At 37.1% G+C, this 15,554-nt stretch overlaps 1 protein-coding gene across 1 annotated transcript in view; it reads left to right on the top strand.

Annotated features, from left to right (window-relative positions):
• LOC100945075 (25-hydroxycholesterol 7-alpha-hydroxylase) overlaps positions 1-15,554 on the top strand; it is a 180,300-nt gene that overhangs the window by 42,209 nt on the left and 122,537 nt on the right. The window lies entirely within an intron of this gene.

Genomic DNA, 15,554 nt, shown 5'->3' with positions numbered 1-15,554 from the left:
CCATGGGTGGCAGAGACACGTCGGAGAGCAGCTCATAATTAATATAAACCTCTCAGGGGGACTTCAGAGTTTAGCTTGATGTACACATACACATACCTACACACACACACAACTTATTTTAACAGAAAGTTGGACAAGGTATTTAATTATGAAAAGATAATCCAAAGTATGGAGCCCTGTGTGTAAGTCACTTCCCTTACATAATTTTTCACCTGATTTCAGATGTGTACCGCTCGGGATCTAGCTAGATCAGTGATTTGCTTATAGAATCTGGAAACTTTTACGGTACTTTAAGATTCTTTTTCTGGTATACATCATGGATCAGGTAGTGGCATCTGCTGGCAATGAGTGATATTGCCTTCCAATTCTATAGGTAGACTGTCGTCACAGTACATCCCTGGAAATTAGATGCATAGTGCTATTTTTTTTTTAAGAATAAACATATACATAAAAAGATAAATAATAAAACAGAGTGGCAGTGATAATTGACATGTTGGCTCATATGTGACATGGGAAGGAAGAAGTCGAACTTCTATTGAGAACTGCTGGATGCCTGTGTGCTGTTCTGTTCTACCAGAGAGCTTAAAAGTTCACAGAGGTGGAGAAGCATGCCCAGGTTTACAGGCTGTGAAGCCAGGGCTCAAAGCAAAATCTGATCCTGCAGTAGTTAGGATGTCCTAGTTTTTAAGGCAGAAAAGAAAAGGCTATCTGGACAAGGATTTGGACGGTAATAAGGACTCTCGTACACCCTCAGTGCTCTTGTTACTGCTTCAGTTTTTCTGAAAGGCAGTTCTCCCACATGTATCAAAAGCCTTGACACATGGATGCCATTTGACTAAGCAATTTCAATTCTAGTAATTTATCCTTGGAAATAATCATAGAGGTGTTTGAGGACTATTAATGTATGTGGTTATGTGGTTATTTCATTTATATATATGCATGTTGTAAATTACAGCATTTGTTATAATAGTGAAAACTAAATAATCTAAATAGGAATCAGTATCAAAGGGTTGTTGACGTAGATTATGGTAAATCCCTAAAATGGAATTACAGTCATCCATTAAAAATATATTGTACTGAAATATTTAGTGGAATGAAAAATGTTTATACCATATTATTAAGTAATGGAACAGCTTTCTATTTCTCTGAGCCATTTTCCTGAATAAAAGTCTGTATGTGTGTACATATATATATATGTATGTATGTGAATTGTGTGGGTTTATAAGAAACATATACCAAAATCCCAACAGTGGTTTTCTCCGAGAGATAAGATGACAGATCACATTTACTTTCTTCTTTTCCTCATCGCTATTTTATAAATTATCTACAATGAAAACATGTTACTTTAAAAATTTAAAATAGCTTATATTTTAAGAAAAGATTTAAGAGTCAGGTCAGAGGAAGCAACCGTGGATGCAGAATGAAGAGAAGATCCGGTGAGAACAGAACCGGAGACCGGAGAGGGAAGAGTCCCTGCGGCAGGAACTTAAGGGCAAGTTGTGGCTCAACAGCAAGAAGATGCCGCCGTCGGCAGGAGGACGGTGTCCTGGGCTGAGGTGGAGGGAAGTCACGAGGCACACAAGGGACAGGTCGCATCCTGGATGCCCACACGGGAGGATCTCTCTAGCCACGGGCCTGCAGAGTGGCCCCAGGATTACATCACCTTTGCTTAGATATTGGAGGACTTGGAAAAGAGCAAAACAGGCATAGGACTGATGCTGGGTGGTGGTAAGCCCAGGGTAGAAGGAGAAGCAGGGTCAAGTCAGTATTGGGTTACTAAATGACAGTCCCCGAACTTCCTGCCTTCATTTCCCCTTGACAAGGTGCAGACAAGCTTGGTTCTCTTTCCTGCAACCACATTAAAGAATCAGAGAGTCATTTGACTGCTGATAGCTGGGGCACAATGTACTGAGCATTGCTTCAGGGTATTAGTGCACTTGGAATAAGTTGGGAAATAGACAAGTGAAACTAAACTAACATAAACTAACAGATGGAACCAATGTCTTCTTTTTTTACTTAATATTCTCCTAGGAAGCAAAGGTGATTAAATTTGTTCCTTTGACTTCAAATGTCATTAAATGGAGATCATTTGCGATATTCACATGTTTTAAGCCAGGCATCCTCAAACTATGGCCTGTGGGCCACACGCAGCCCGCCTAGGACATTTATCCGGCCCACTGGGTGTTTTTGCCACCACTGCCTGTCCTGCTTAGCAGCCAACTTGTCCCGGGGCCCTCAGTCTGGCCCTCCAATGGTCTGAGGGAGAGTGAACTGGCCCCCTGTTTAAAAAGTTTGAGGACCCCTGTTTTAAGCCCTTGAAAGGTTAGGGTTCTAAAGGTTTCGAAGGAAAGAGACTGTTGGAATTGGGTCAGTAGATCTGGATCAGGGGTGTCTAACCTGTGGCCCATGGGCGGCATGCTGATTTTGTGAGGACTTTATTTGCTTATCTGTGGTGTCAGATATCAGGAAAAGTATGCACAGACTTTTTATTTTTGCTAATCAGCTTTCCTTAGAGGTTGTGTATTTACTGTATGGCCTAAGACAACTCTTATTCTTCCAATGTGTGGCATAAAACAAAAAAGATTGGCCACTCTTCAATGGATCCTGTTTGCTGCTGTGCTGACTGAGGTCTCAGTTCTTTTCTTATAAAGTGAGAGAAAGGTGGAGTATCCTCTTGGCCTCCAAACTTCCTGACTGTCTGCACCTAAAACTTGACTCTAGTTTTCATGTCTGTGCCTTCTTTCTTATCTACCCAGCCCCAGCTCCCAAGCAAAACAGCCTCCAAGGGCAAAGTCAATCTCAGATGGTGAGACTGAGGGGAGAGCAGTCTCCTTTTGCTCTTCCTGGACTATCCTTATAGACTGTGCCGCTAAAAAGCTAGGAGCGTTCAGCATTGATTTATTCATCTACTTATTCCTTCAAGAACCCCTGGACACCTGGTTGTATGCCAGACATTGTGCGTGTTTCAGGAAAACAAAAATTTTATAAGGTGCCTCACCTGGAGGGTTTTCAGTCCCCTAAAGATTTTGAACTTCCTCTCTCTTCTCTTACCCCTTCTTCCCACCTTGCGTCTAATAAAAAAATATTTTTTATGGCAGTTGATTAAACATATGAATGATATGGAGGTAGAAAAATACTGGAAACTGGCCTGGTGCAGGAGGCAGACTCCAAGTCAGGCAATTACAAACTTCTGTCAAAACAGCTGGAACAGGGTGATAGTGCGTGAACCATTGAAACACAGCCACGTGAACATACCTGACCCCATGTGTCTTATCTTTTTTCCAGGAGTCACTGCAGTTTCAGTTACCCAGCTGCAGGGGCTGATTAATAAGTCACCACATCTACTGTACAGATAGTCCTGAGATCCATCTATTTATTTCTGTCCCCACCGTTTCTCCCTCAATCCTGTTGGCCATCATCATTTATCTGGATTACTATAGCACCTTCTCTCCCTGCCCCCTTCAAGTCTGTAATATTTTCTACTTTATTGCCAGAGTAATCTTTCTGAGATGCAAATCCGATGATGATGTTTCTCCTCTGCTTTTAATTTTTTTTTTTTTTGAGACAAGGTCTTACTCTATCACCCTGAGATTTAGTGCCATGGTGTCATAGCTTACAGCAACCTCAAACTCTTGGCCTCCAGCTATCATCATGCCTTGGTTTCATGAGTAGCTGGGACTATAGGCACTGGTCATAACACCTGGCTAATTTTTCTATTTTTAGTAGATATGGAGTCTCATTTTGCTTAGTCTCAAACTCTTGAGCTAAGGCAATCTTCCCACCTCGGCCTCCCAGAGTGTTAGGATTATAAGTATGAGCCACCACACCCATTCTTTTTTAAAAAAATTATTTCTTATTTTTTATTGATTGATTGATTTAAACAGAGTCCCAGTCTGTTACCCTGGGTACAGTGCCATGGTATCATAGCTCACTCTAAAAATTCAGAGATAAAATATTACCAGAAACATAACCCACAATAACATCTATTGTTTCTATTAAATCAACACAGTACAGATGCATTTAAGATCAATACTTGAGTCTTCACAGCTATTGCAACCAACTGGATGCAAAATATATTTTCATATGTTCTATAAATGAGTGGTGATAACACACAGGAAGGACAGTGCCTCTTGCTTGAGTCCCCATGCAATTCCTTAGACTGATTTTTCTTGTGGTAAAACAAAACCAGCTATACGCTATTCTTTTAAAGTAACCCTAAAGGGCTGCCTTTAAATAACAACAGAAGCTCAGGGATCAACTGGGAGACCTAAGCTGCATTATTATTTACCTTTTTGTGTTGCAGAATTACTATAGTATCCTACATGAGGGTACATCCTACAATTTTAACAAAAGACCTGGCTATACTGATTTAAGATAGGAATTTTTTTTCGCCCCTCCAAAATACCTACTTCTTTCTTTTAAATTCAACTTAAATCCAGCAAGAGGATTTAAATATATTTGAAAATTTTAGTAGAGAAAAATTTCCCTTAATATCAAATCGATTAAAAAACATGCATTGAATGGTTGACTCTGGGGCTTTTGCTAAACTGGCCATGAATGCTGAAACCATCTGTTTTTCTGGACGTTGTCAGGGTGAGTGTGGCAGAGGCAGCTGTTTGCAAAGGGACGTTTTAGATGATGAACCAGCCCATTGTTTCTAAGCAATTCACTTGCATTCAGAGGCTCTACCCAAGCGTACTATAGAGCAATCAAAATCAAACTATTGTTTGTACCAATCATATTGATCTGAAAAGATCGTGGTGGGATGACCCCATTGTAGATGCAAATAGTTGTTCTGAGCAGCTGTATGCTGGCCAATATGTACCTCAGTAGGAAACAGACTTGGAAGCTAGAGGGCTCTCTGCACCCTACCGGGGGAGGAAAAAAAGATTATACCAGATTGAACTGCAGTTTAAGGGGACTGGAGGGAATGAAGGCACAGGTCTGTTGGTATTAGTGGCAATTTTCTTTCACGACAAAATTGTTGAAATTAACTCTATGGTGGTAAAACTATTTTTATATCAAAGCTCTCTGCAAACTATAAATGTAGAATCTCAAGAAAATTAGATAATGACTTTGCTTTAGTTTCAAATGTCAAGTCCTGACTCATTCTGCAAATTAGAAAATGCACAATCTTAGTTTATCTAGAATTATTCATGCACTGTTTGAAGTTTTATAATTTATTTACAACTCAGAAAAATGTAGAAACAATCTGGATATTGTAATATTTGCATGGATATTAAAAAAGGATGTTTTTGTCTCTTCAGAGAGCAAATGGAAGCACACAAAATGGAAATTAGACTGTTTCTTTTTTTGAATAACTTGAATGCTGTATTTTATCCATTAACATTTAAGCTTTTGGGTTGTCCTTGTCACTTCATTGCATGCATGCTAATATCGTCTCATATAAAATTTAATCTGTTGAACTAAATGAAGGAATTAGTATTTGAAAGACATCTTTCATTAAGCAATTAACGAATCTCTCCAACAAATCTACAAAAGCATATGTGTTTATATTTAATAATTATTTGTGTGATCAGCCAGTTATAGCACATGCATACATTTAGTTTTAGTCGTGTTATTACTACACCTAAACGTATTGTCATTATACTATAAAACCCTAATGAAAATGTGGTTTAATCTGGTTATTTGCTAAGGAATATATACATCTCTCATATACTGACTTTTGAAAGTGTTCTGTAGCTCAGAATTCTCTTGAGTAGAAATCTTTAGATGGGGATGGAATTTTGCTTCATATAACAGTGAATACAGAAGTAACAGAGTAAAGTTAAGACGATTCATAGATTTGTGGACTATACCTAAAAAAGGGCTCAATGCCATATGTGCCTATTTTTATTGTCACATGTGGGGGCCAGGGTAAGACTTGGAGTGTTTCCTAAGAAAATAAAAGAAAAAAATCTTATCTTAGTTTTCCACAGTTCCCATTGCTTAAATAATTATTTCTGAGCAAGACTTTGGTTAGCAAACTACCCCGCTTCACTTGAATATGTTCAGTCGTCATTGTGTTGCTGTGATTCCGGCAAGGGGCTGAGCCCACGGAGCATTTAAATCTGACTAAATCAGTCAGATTTAGTCCGTCGCTAGGTTGACAGGCTTATGTAATGTGAAAGAAAAAGAATTAAAACAATTTTTCTATTAAATCTCTGATTTCTACTTGAACTGATGATAGGCATGGACAATTTGATATTTCATAGAATGGTTATGAAATATCTGTAAAATGTTATTTCAAACTTCTTATTTTATTCATAAAAGAGATAATAGACAATATTTCATCCCTCTACCACTCAGTAGGTTGTATTTCCCCTCTTCTTTTAGGGGAGTGAGTCCAATCACAATGAAAAAACAAAACAGTCAATATAAAAGAGTTGTTCTAAAAAGTAATTTCCAGGTTTATTCCTGATATGTTTAAACTGGCCAAATTTCCCATGCCTATCTATACATGGTGAGTGGTATTCTCAAAGATAACCTAAGCTGCCACTGTGACATATCAACCAACAAAGAATAATGACGTAAAGCTCATAATACTTTACTTATTATTGGATTTTACTTTGTACTCATTGGGAAGTTCAACTTTTTTGTATGGAAAGAAAAAATTTTCTGCTCCAAACTGAAATGAAAAAATGTGGCAGGATGCAGTGGCTTACGCCTGTAATCCTGGCACTCGGGCAGTCAGAGGTTGGTGGATCACTTGAGCTCAGGAGTTTAAGACCAGCCTGAGCAAGAGTAAGACTCTATGTTGTCTAAAAATAGAAAATATAGCTGGGCATTGTGGTGGTCACCTGTAGTCCTAGCTTCTGGGATGCTAATAAGGCAAGCAGATTGCCTGAGCCTCAGAGTTTCAGGATGCTGTGAACTATGACGCCATGAGCTCTTGCCTGGGACCCCAGAGTGAGACTCTGTCTCAAAAAAAAAAAAAAGAAAAAATTGTATGTTTTATGGGCTTAATTGTGTCCCTCCGCTCCTGAATTTATACAGTGAAGTCCTAACCCTCAGTAATTCAGAATGTGGCTATATTTGGAGATAGGGTCTTTTAAAGAGGTTATTGAAATTAAACACAGCCAAATGGGTGGGTCCTAATCCAAATGATGGGTATCCTTATATGAAAAGGAAATTTGGACCCACACAGAGAAACGTCACAGATCCATGCTCACAGAGGAGAGGCCCAATGAGGACTTAGTGAGAAGACAAGACAAGCAGAAGCAGAGAGGTCTCAGAAGAAATCAAACCTGCCTGTACCTTGATCTTGGACTTTAAGCCCCTATACCCAGGAGAAAATGGATTTCTATCATTTAAGCTGCCCAGTCTATGGGAGTTTGTATGGAAGCGCTAGCAAATTGAGACAGTATGCAAGGCCTTGTTGTGATTTAGTTTGTTTTTCTTTAATTCTCACAACCTTTTGAGATAGGTTTTTATATTTTAGTACAGATGAGGAAATGGAGGGTTAAACAGGCTCAATTTTGCTTGAGGGTCCCACAACTGATGACTGGGAAAGTTGGTTCTGAATCCCTGTGTCTGGGTCTCCAAATCCTCCTCACCTCCATGCCATCCTTTGTCTCAACTAAGGAAAGAAGCATCAATGTCACTCAGAAAGAATTTCAAAATTAAATTAAAAAAATATAAAGTCTCATTGATTTGGTGACTCCTTCCCTGCAGCTCACAACTAATTAATGTCGAAATCAGTTAGGAAATACAGAGCCTCCTAAACAAACCTAATTATTTTTAGCATTCTTCTTTTTATAAGGTGAAAGAACAAATCCTTATGATTGTCCAAGAGCCCTCTGGGAAACCCCAGAGATGGTTTCTCTGAAACATTGAAAAAAATGTCTAAAAATGACCTCCTTATAAAAATCTGCACTCGAATATTTAGCGCAGCACAATTCACAATTACGAAGATGTGAAAACAACCCAAATGCCCACCAATAAATGAATGGATTAATAAAATGTGGTATATGCATGCTGTGAAGTACTACTCACCCATCTTTTGTGACAACCTGGATACCAGTCTTCTAAGTGAAATGTTATGAGAGTGGAGAAACAAACAAATGTACTCAAAATCAAGTTGAAATTAATTGACCAACACTTAGGCACATATGGAAATCAATCTCAATGAATTCAAGCTCAGGGGAGGGGAAGTTAAATCCACACCAGTTGGGTACAGTGCATACTATCTGGGTGAAGGGCACACTCATGACTTTGACTCAATCTACATAAAAAACAAAGCATGTAAACAAAACATATACCTCCTAATATTTTGAAATTTGTAAAAATGTAAGAATTTCTTTTAGCTAATCTAGCTTCTGATTGGGAAGGCAAAATCAAGAGTTGTCAGTGGAAATCTGATCCTTTGTGTAAAGAGGATCGTAGATGCCTGGGAAGAAAGACTGGTGTAGGCTTCCCCACTTATTACTCAAAGCAATACAGTCTTTTCAAGTAAACATAGAACCCTAGCATCTGGGAATGAGAAACTTTTTAAATAATCAAAGACATGACAAAGTATACAAAAAGCATGACAATTTTTATGACAAAGGAGGATTCCTATGATTGTAAGGAAAAAAGTTCTTTGCAGCTTTTGATAAAGAGTAGACTAAAATCTCTAAGACCAATGTGACATTTTACAGAGAATATAAAATTCAAATTCAATATTCAATATTCAATATTTTAGAGTAAAGCATTCTTGAAGTCTTTTTTCCTTAAGAATAACCCGTTCAGAATTAGTGCTTCTTTTCAATCTTATTATGTGCAGTCATTATAAATTAGGCAATAAAGTTTACTTTTTACAAAATTCCTATATTTTTTTAGACGTATTCAAAATATATCCTTACTATTTTATTTTAAATTTGGTAATAAATACTTAGAGCAAAACTTTTATGTTCAATAAACAAAACACATTTCATACCTTGCATAAACAACCTATTTCTCTACCACTACTACATCTAATATATTCTTGATTATCTATATTAATTGTAATTTTTAACTAAAGTGAATTTATTTCTCAGAAAGAACCATGAGGTAAGTAGTCATGAATGATCTATCACGTGGAAGCATTTTTACAGACTATCCAAGATCATAACAAAGACTTTCTATTAATTAACTCGGTGTAATATTTTTTCAGGGTCTTAACATTAATTAAAGATCGTAGGAAATTAGATTTAAATTAACATATTACAGATCATACTTTCTGTTTTCATAAAATGTTTTTCAGAATTATAATTCAACTTAGTTGAACACATACATAATTTTCTGTTTTTCATAATCATAGATTTTATATGAGGAAAATAGTAACCTGATTAGTAAATCAGTGAAAAAAGTTTATGGAGTTTATATTAATTAGTCTCTTTGTTGAGAGACTAATTACTAAAGAAGCTTGCTGAGATTTTGATTGGGATTGTGTTCAATCTACATATCAAGTTGGATATGTACATATCAATTGACATCTTAACAATAGTGAGTCTTCCAATTCACAAATATAGAATATATCTACATTTATTCAAATCTTTAGTTTTTTCAAAGATTTATAGTTTTCTACATATATTACATATGTTTTGTTAAATTTATAACAAGTATTTCTTTCTTTTTTTTCTTTTGGTACCATTGTAAATGGTATTGTAGTTTTCAGTTCACACTCCAAAGATCAGTACTGGTAAATACAGATGTAATTAATTTTTGTTAATCTTATATCCTTAACTTGACATAACTGATCACTTGTTCAAGGATTTTTTTGTTGTTGTTGTTCAGTTCTCTGGTATTTGTACATGGGAAATCGTGTCATCTACAAACAAAGATGTGTTTATTTCTTCCATGTTCTCTGTATCTCCCCATCTACATAGTTTTTATTTTATTTTCTAGCTTAGAATTCCAGCCCCATGGAATATGGGAGTGTTGAGAGAGATATCCTTTCCTTCTTCTTTGTCTTAGGGGGAAAGCACCCAATCTTTCACTATTAAGCATTATTAAATATACGTGTTTTTATAGATGTTCTTTGTGAAGTTGAGGAAGTTCCTCTTAGTACTAGTTTCCTGAGAATCTTATCTTAATGGATGCTGCCAAATGCTTTTTTTTACATCAATTGATCTGATCATTTTCTTCTTTTCTCTACTGATGTGGTGAATTACATTAATTGATTTTCAAATATTGAACCAGCCTTGAATACCTGGAATAAATCCCACTTAGTTGCAGTGTACAATTGTTGGATTTTATTCACTGGTATTTTGTTGAGGATCTGTGCTTTTTTGTTCACAAGAGCCATTGGTCTGTCACTCTCCTTTCTTCTAAGATTTTTGTCCGATGTGGATATTAGAGGGAGGCTTGCCTCCTAGAATGAGGTAGGAATTGCTCTAGAAGAAATCATGGAAAATTGATGTTATTTCTTCCTTAAATAATTTAAATAATTTACAAGTAATATCAGGGCCTAGTGCTTTTTTTAGGGATCCAACTTATTGATTAACTTTTTTTAATAGGTATTGGCCTATTCAAATGATGTGTTTCTAAAGTTTTGGTGGTTTGTGTCTTTTAAGGAATTAGTACCTTTCATCTAGATTATGGAATTTGTGGGCATAGAAGTGTTCCTAGTATTCTTATATTATCCTTTTAATGTTTATTAGGATCTATAGTGATGGCCCCTCTTTATTTTCTAATATTAGTATATTGTATCTTCTCTTTTTTTGTTTTGTGGTTAGTCTGCTAGGGAATTATCAAATTTATTGATAGCTTCAGTGGATCTGCTTTTGGTTTTATTGATTTTATCTACTGTTTTCCTATTTTTAATTTTATTCATTCCTACTATAAATTATATTGTTTGTTCTGTTTGTCTACTTTTAAATTATTCTTCCTTCTCCAATTTCTTGAGGTAGACTGTTAGATGATTGATTATAGATCATTCTTCTTTTATAATATGTATATGCATTTAATGTTATAATTTTTCTTTTAAGTAATTACTACTTTCACTATATCCCGCAAATTTTGGTAAGTTGTATTTTAATTTTTACTTCAAAATATTTGCAGTTTCTCTCGGGACTTCTTTCTTGACTCATGTGTTATTCAGAAACTTGTTTAATCTTTGAATATGTAGAGATTTTCCAGCTTTCTTTTTGTTGTTGATTTTTGGCTTAATTCCACTGGGTTCTGAAAACACACTTTCTATGATTTCTTTCACATTTTTAAAGTGTATTTTACAGCCTATGACATGCTATATCTTGGTGAACATGGTGGGGATTAGGCAGCTGTCTGTCTACGTTCTTCGTTCTTGATGTGCTGATGCTGAAGAATGACCAGACCCACCAAAGAAAGGCTGATGTGAAACAGAAGGTTTATTGAGGAAGAGAAAGATAGATTTACAAAGCAAGATCAAGATCAAGATATAAGTTTAGAGAGAAAGGTACATTCACCATAGACAACAAATGGGCTTCCTTTGTCATGACAAAGGAAAAGGCTCTGATAATGGTCTGTTTTATATTGTCTGGATGGGGCCCTTCTCATGGTTCCACATTTGATGGACAGTGACGTGGTAATTTACTCTAAGTATTTTTCCAAATTCTACTAAACCTAGGCTGCCTGGCCCTGTTCCCTCCTTCCCCCAGGTGTGGTAGTTATTCTGAATAAGATTAAGCAGGCATCCTCAAACTATGGCCCGCCTAGGACATTTATCTGGCCCACCGGGTGTTTTTGCCGCCACTGCCTGTCCTGCTTAGCAGCCAACTTGTCCCGGGGCCTGCAGGCTGGCCCTCCAATGGTCTGAGGGACAGTGAACTGGCCCCCTGTTTAAAAAGTTTGAGGACCCCTGGATTAAGGTGTAGTAACATGAAGACAGCTCACCCTTGTCCTTCTCAGATGGAGCAGTTGTTCCCGGCAGCCCCAAGGCAGAGAGCCCATTTTGTCCTTTTTCCCTGGGCGAGCCAGAATTCTAACTCTCTACTTAACAAATATGTCATATGAGGCTGAGAAGAATACTTATTTTACTGTTGTTTCCTCTTCATTGTTCTTTCTTTCTTTATGTAGATCCATTTTTTAAGCCTGTATTGTTTTCCTTCTCCCTGAAGCTTTTTGTTTGTGTGTGTGTGTTTTTTTCTAACACTTCTTACAGAGAAGGTTATGAGTTTCTTGTTTTTATCTGAAAAAAAATCTTCATATTTCCTTCACTTTTGAAGGGTAGTTTTGATGGATATAAAATCCTAAGTTGGTGCTTTTCCTTTCAACACTTTTTTATTTTTATAATTAATTATTTTTTATTAAATCATAACTTTGTCCATTGATGCATTTATGGGGTTCAGGGCACTGCTCCAATATACAATGTGAAATGTTTACATCGAACCAAGTAACACATCCATCATAATTATACCCATTTCTAAATAGTTTTGAAATGTACCATTGCATCAGGCACATTAGCTGAGGTCCCCTCCGAATACCCTCTCTTCTCCCAAATTCTCTCTCCCCACCCATCTCTCTCCTCTTCCCTTCTACTTTATGGACTATAGTTTCAACACTTTAAATGCCTCAGTCCATTCTCCTTGTAGGAATGAAGAGATGTCTGCTATAATTGTTATCCTTGCTATTCCTTTTTTGTTCCTTTGGTTTCTTTCAAGATTTTCTCTGTCTTTTTTCTTTTCAGTTTGAATATGATAAATTGAAATATGGATATTCAAGGGAACTGCTTGGCATTCTTTGAGTTTTCTATATAAGTGGTTTGGTGTCTCTTATTAATTTGGAAAATTCTAAGACATTATTATATCAAATATATGTGTGTGTGTGTGTGTGTGTGTGTGTATAGTTTTAGTGTCTCTTTTCCTCTAGTATTCCAATGGTGCTTTTGGTACACAATTTGAAATTGTCCTACATTTCTTGAATGTTCTGTTCAGTTTTTTGTCATTCTTTTTTCTTTTGCATTTGTTTGATAAGTTTCTGTTGAATTATCTTCAAGCTCATCAATTCTTTCCTTGGCTGTGCTTAGCCCACTGATAATGCCATCAAAAGCATTCTTTATTTCTGTCACAGTATTTTTGATTTCTAGCTTTTCCTTTTGATGTTTTTTCTTAGAGTTTTCATTTCTGTGTTTGTATTATGCATCTTGCTTTTTGCCCGTTGCCTGCTTTTTTCATTAGGTCTTTTAAAATATTCACCACGGTTATTTTTAATTCTGTCTTATAATTAATTGTCTATAAACCAATAATATATTTCTTTTATTTTTAGAGACTTTATAGTGTATAATTTTAATAACTCTGGAGTTAGAAAAGTATTTCAGAATGAGATGTGAATTCTTTTTCAGTACTGATATGCAGAAACTTAAAGAACTTAGCTCCAGGTCAATAAACCTATGAGAAAGAGCTATTTGGTTTTCAGTGCAAATACTTATAAGACATACATTTGCAGATCTCTGTTCCTCCCATTCGTCAGACAGCTGTATCTTCTTGTGTAGCACCAGCCACATCCCTGAGGTACCATGGTGAAAGTGAAGGTGGGAATAAATGGCTTTGGTCATATTGGGTGCCTGGTCAACAGGGCTGCTTTTAACTCTGGCAAAGTGGATATTGTCACCATCATTGACCCCTTCCTTCATTGACCTCAACTATATGGTCTACATGTTCTAGTATGATTCCAACCATGGCAAATTCCATGGCACAGTCAAGGTTGAGAACAGGAAGCTTGTCATCAATGGAAATCCCATAACCATCTTCCAAGAACAAGATCCCACCAAAATCAAATGGGGTGAGGCAGGCACTGACTGTGTTGTAGAGTGTGCTGGCATATTCACTACCATGGAGAAGTCTGGGGTTCACCTACGGGTGGGTGCCAAAAGGGTCATTATCTGTGCCCCTTCTGCTGATGCTCCCATGTTTGTGATAGGTGTGAATCATGAGAATTATGAAAACAACCTCACCATTGTCAACAGTGCCTCCTGCATCACCAATGCTTAGTTCCCCTGGCCAACCAAGGTCATCCATGACAACTTTGGCATTGTGGAGGGACTCATGACCACAGTCTATACTGTTGCTGCTACCCAGAAGACTGTGGATGGCCCCTCTGGGAAAATGTGTTGTGATGGCTGCAGGGCTCTCTGGAACATCATCCCTGCCTCAATTGGTATAGCCAAGGCTGTGGGCAAGGTCATACCTGAGCTGAATGAGAAGCTCACTGGCATGGCCTTCCATGTCTCCACTGTCAACGGGTTGGTCGTGGACCTGACCTGTTGTTTGGAGAAGGCTGCCAAATATGATAATATCAAGAAGGTGGTGAAGCAGGCATCTAAGGGCCCCCTCAAGGGCATCCTGGATTATACTGAGCACCAGGTCATCTCCTCAGACTTCAAAAGTAACACCCATTCTTTCACCTTTGATGTTGGGGCTGGCAGTACCCTCAACAACCACTTTGTCAAACTCATTGCCTGGTATGACAATGAATTTGGCTATAGCAACAGGGTGATAGACCTTATAGCCCACATGGCCTCCAAGGAGTAAAAGCCCTGGGGCCACCAGCCCCAGCCAGAGCACGAGGGGAAGAGAGAGGCCCTCAGCTGCTCGGGTGCACCTGCCTCCTCAGTCCCCCAACTCACTGAGAATTTCCCTTAACACAGTTTTCACACCAGACTCCCCAAGAACTGGAGGGGTCTAGGGAGCCCCACCTTGTCATGTAACATCAATAAAGTTTCCTGTACTCAGCCCCACCAAAAAATATATTTGCTTAAACAGAAAGACTAACAAATCAATATCTCTGGTGTCTCTCACTTAATAAAGAATAATTCCTGTCTCTACACAAAAGAGATCAACAAATGATTAGAGCATCAGACCAAATTTTTGTTTATTGCTACTAATAAGTGGAAGATAACCTAACACCTAACTGTTATGTATAAACCAGGTAAGATCATACGAATCAAGTTGGCAAAAAATGCAAAACAAAACAAAAGTAGAAGAAAAACATAGAAGACTATAGTCAGCAAAGCTAAAATTTTGTTGCCTCCTGGAATTCCCCCTATTTCAAGATCCAAGAAAAGATAGATTTAAGTTAAGAACATAAGAGGTCTATTGTCAGGCAATGCAGTTTAATTGAGTCCTCAGACATCTTGATGGGAAGTCAGTACTTACAAAGTATAATTTTTGAAGAGATAAAAGTATGATTCTTATATGAATATGGAAAGAATATGCATTGAAATTTATTTAACTCTTTAATGAGGAAACTAACAGGATAAAAAAGCTGGATTTGTGTTTTATAGTTTTTCATGGCAAGCTGAGAGTCGTGGATTTGACTTAGTAAATCTTGTCACTTTTAAAGTGGGATTTTATGTGGCAAAAGTAGCCCAAATCAAACAGACCTGTCAGTATAGCTATTTGTTTTGGTTCTCTCTTTTCATTAAAAAGAAAAAACAAGATATTATTCAGGTCTGTCTTTATATTGAGGGATAAGTTTCTCTCTTTTTATTTAAAAGAAAAAAACAAGATATTTAAGTTTTTCTTTATATTAAGGGGTAATATTAAAGTGGCTCTTTTAAAATTGACTGATAAGAATATTTTTTATTTGCTATAGAATCACTAGCTTCTAGCTCTAGA

Source organism: Otolemur garnettii, unplaced genomic scaffold, assembly GCF_000181295.1.
Source record: "Otolemur garnettii isolate 467f Iridium unplaced genomic scaffold, OtoGar3 scaffold00113, whole genome shotgun sequence".
NCBI lineage: Eukaryota > Metazoa > Chordata > Mammalia > Primates > Galagidae > Otolemur > Otolemur garnettii.
This window is presented reverse-complemented; position numbering and strand designations above follow the sequence as displayed.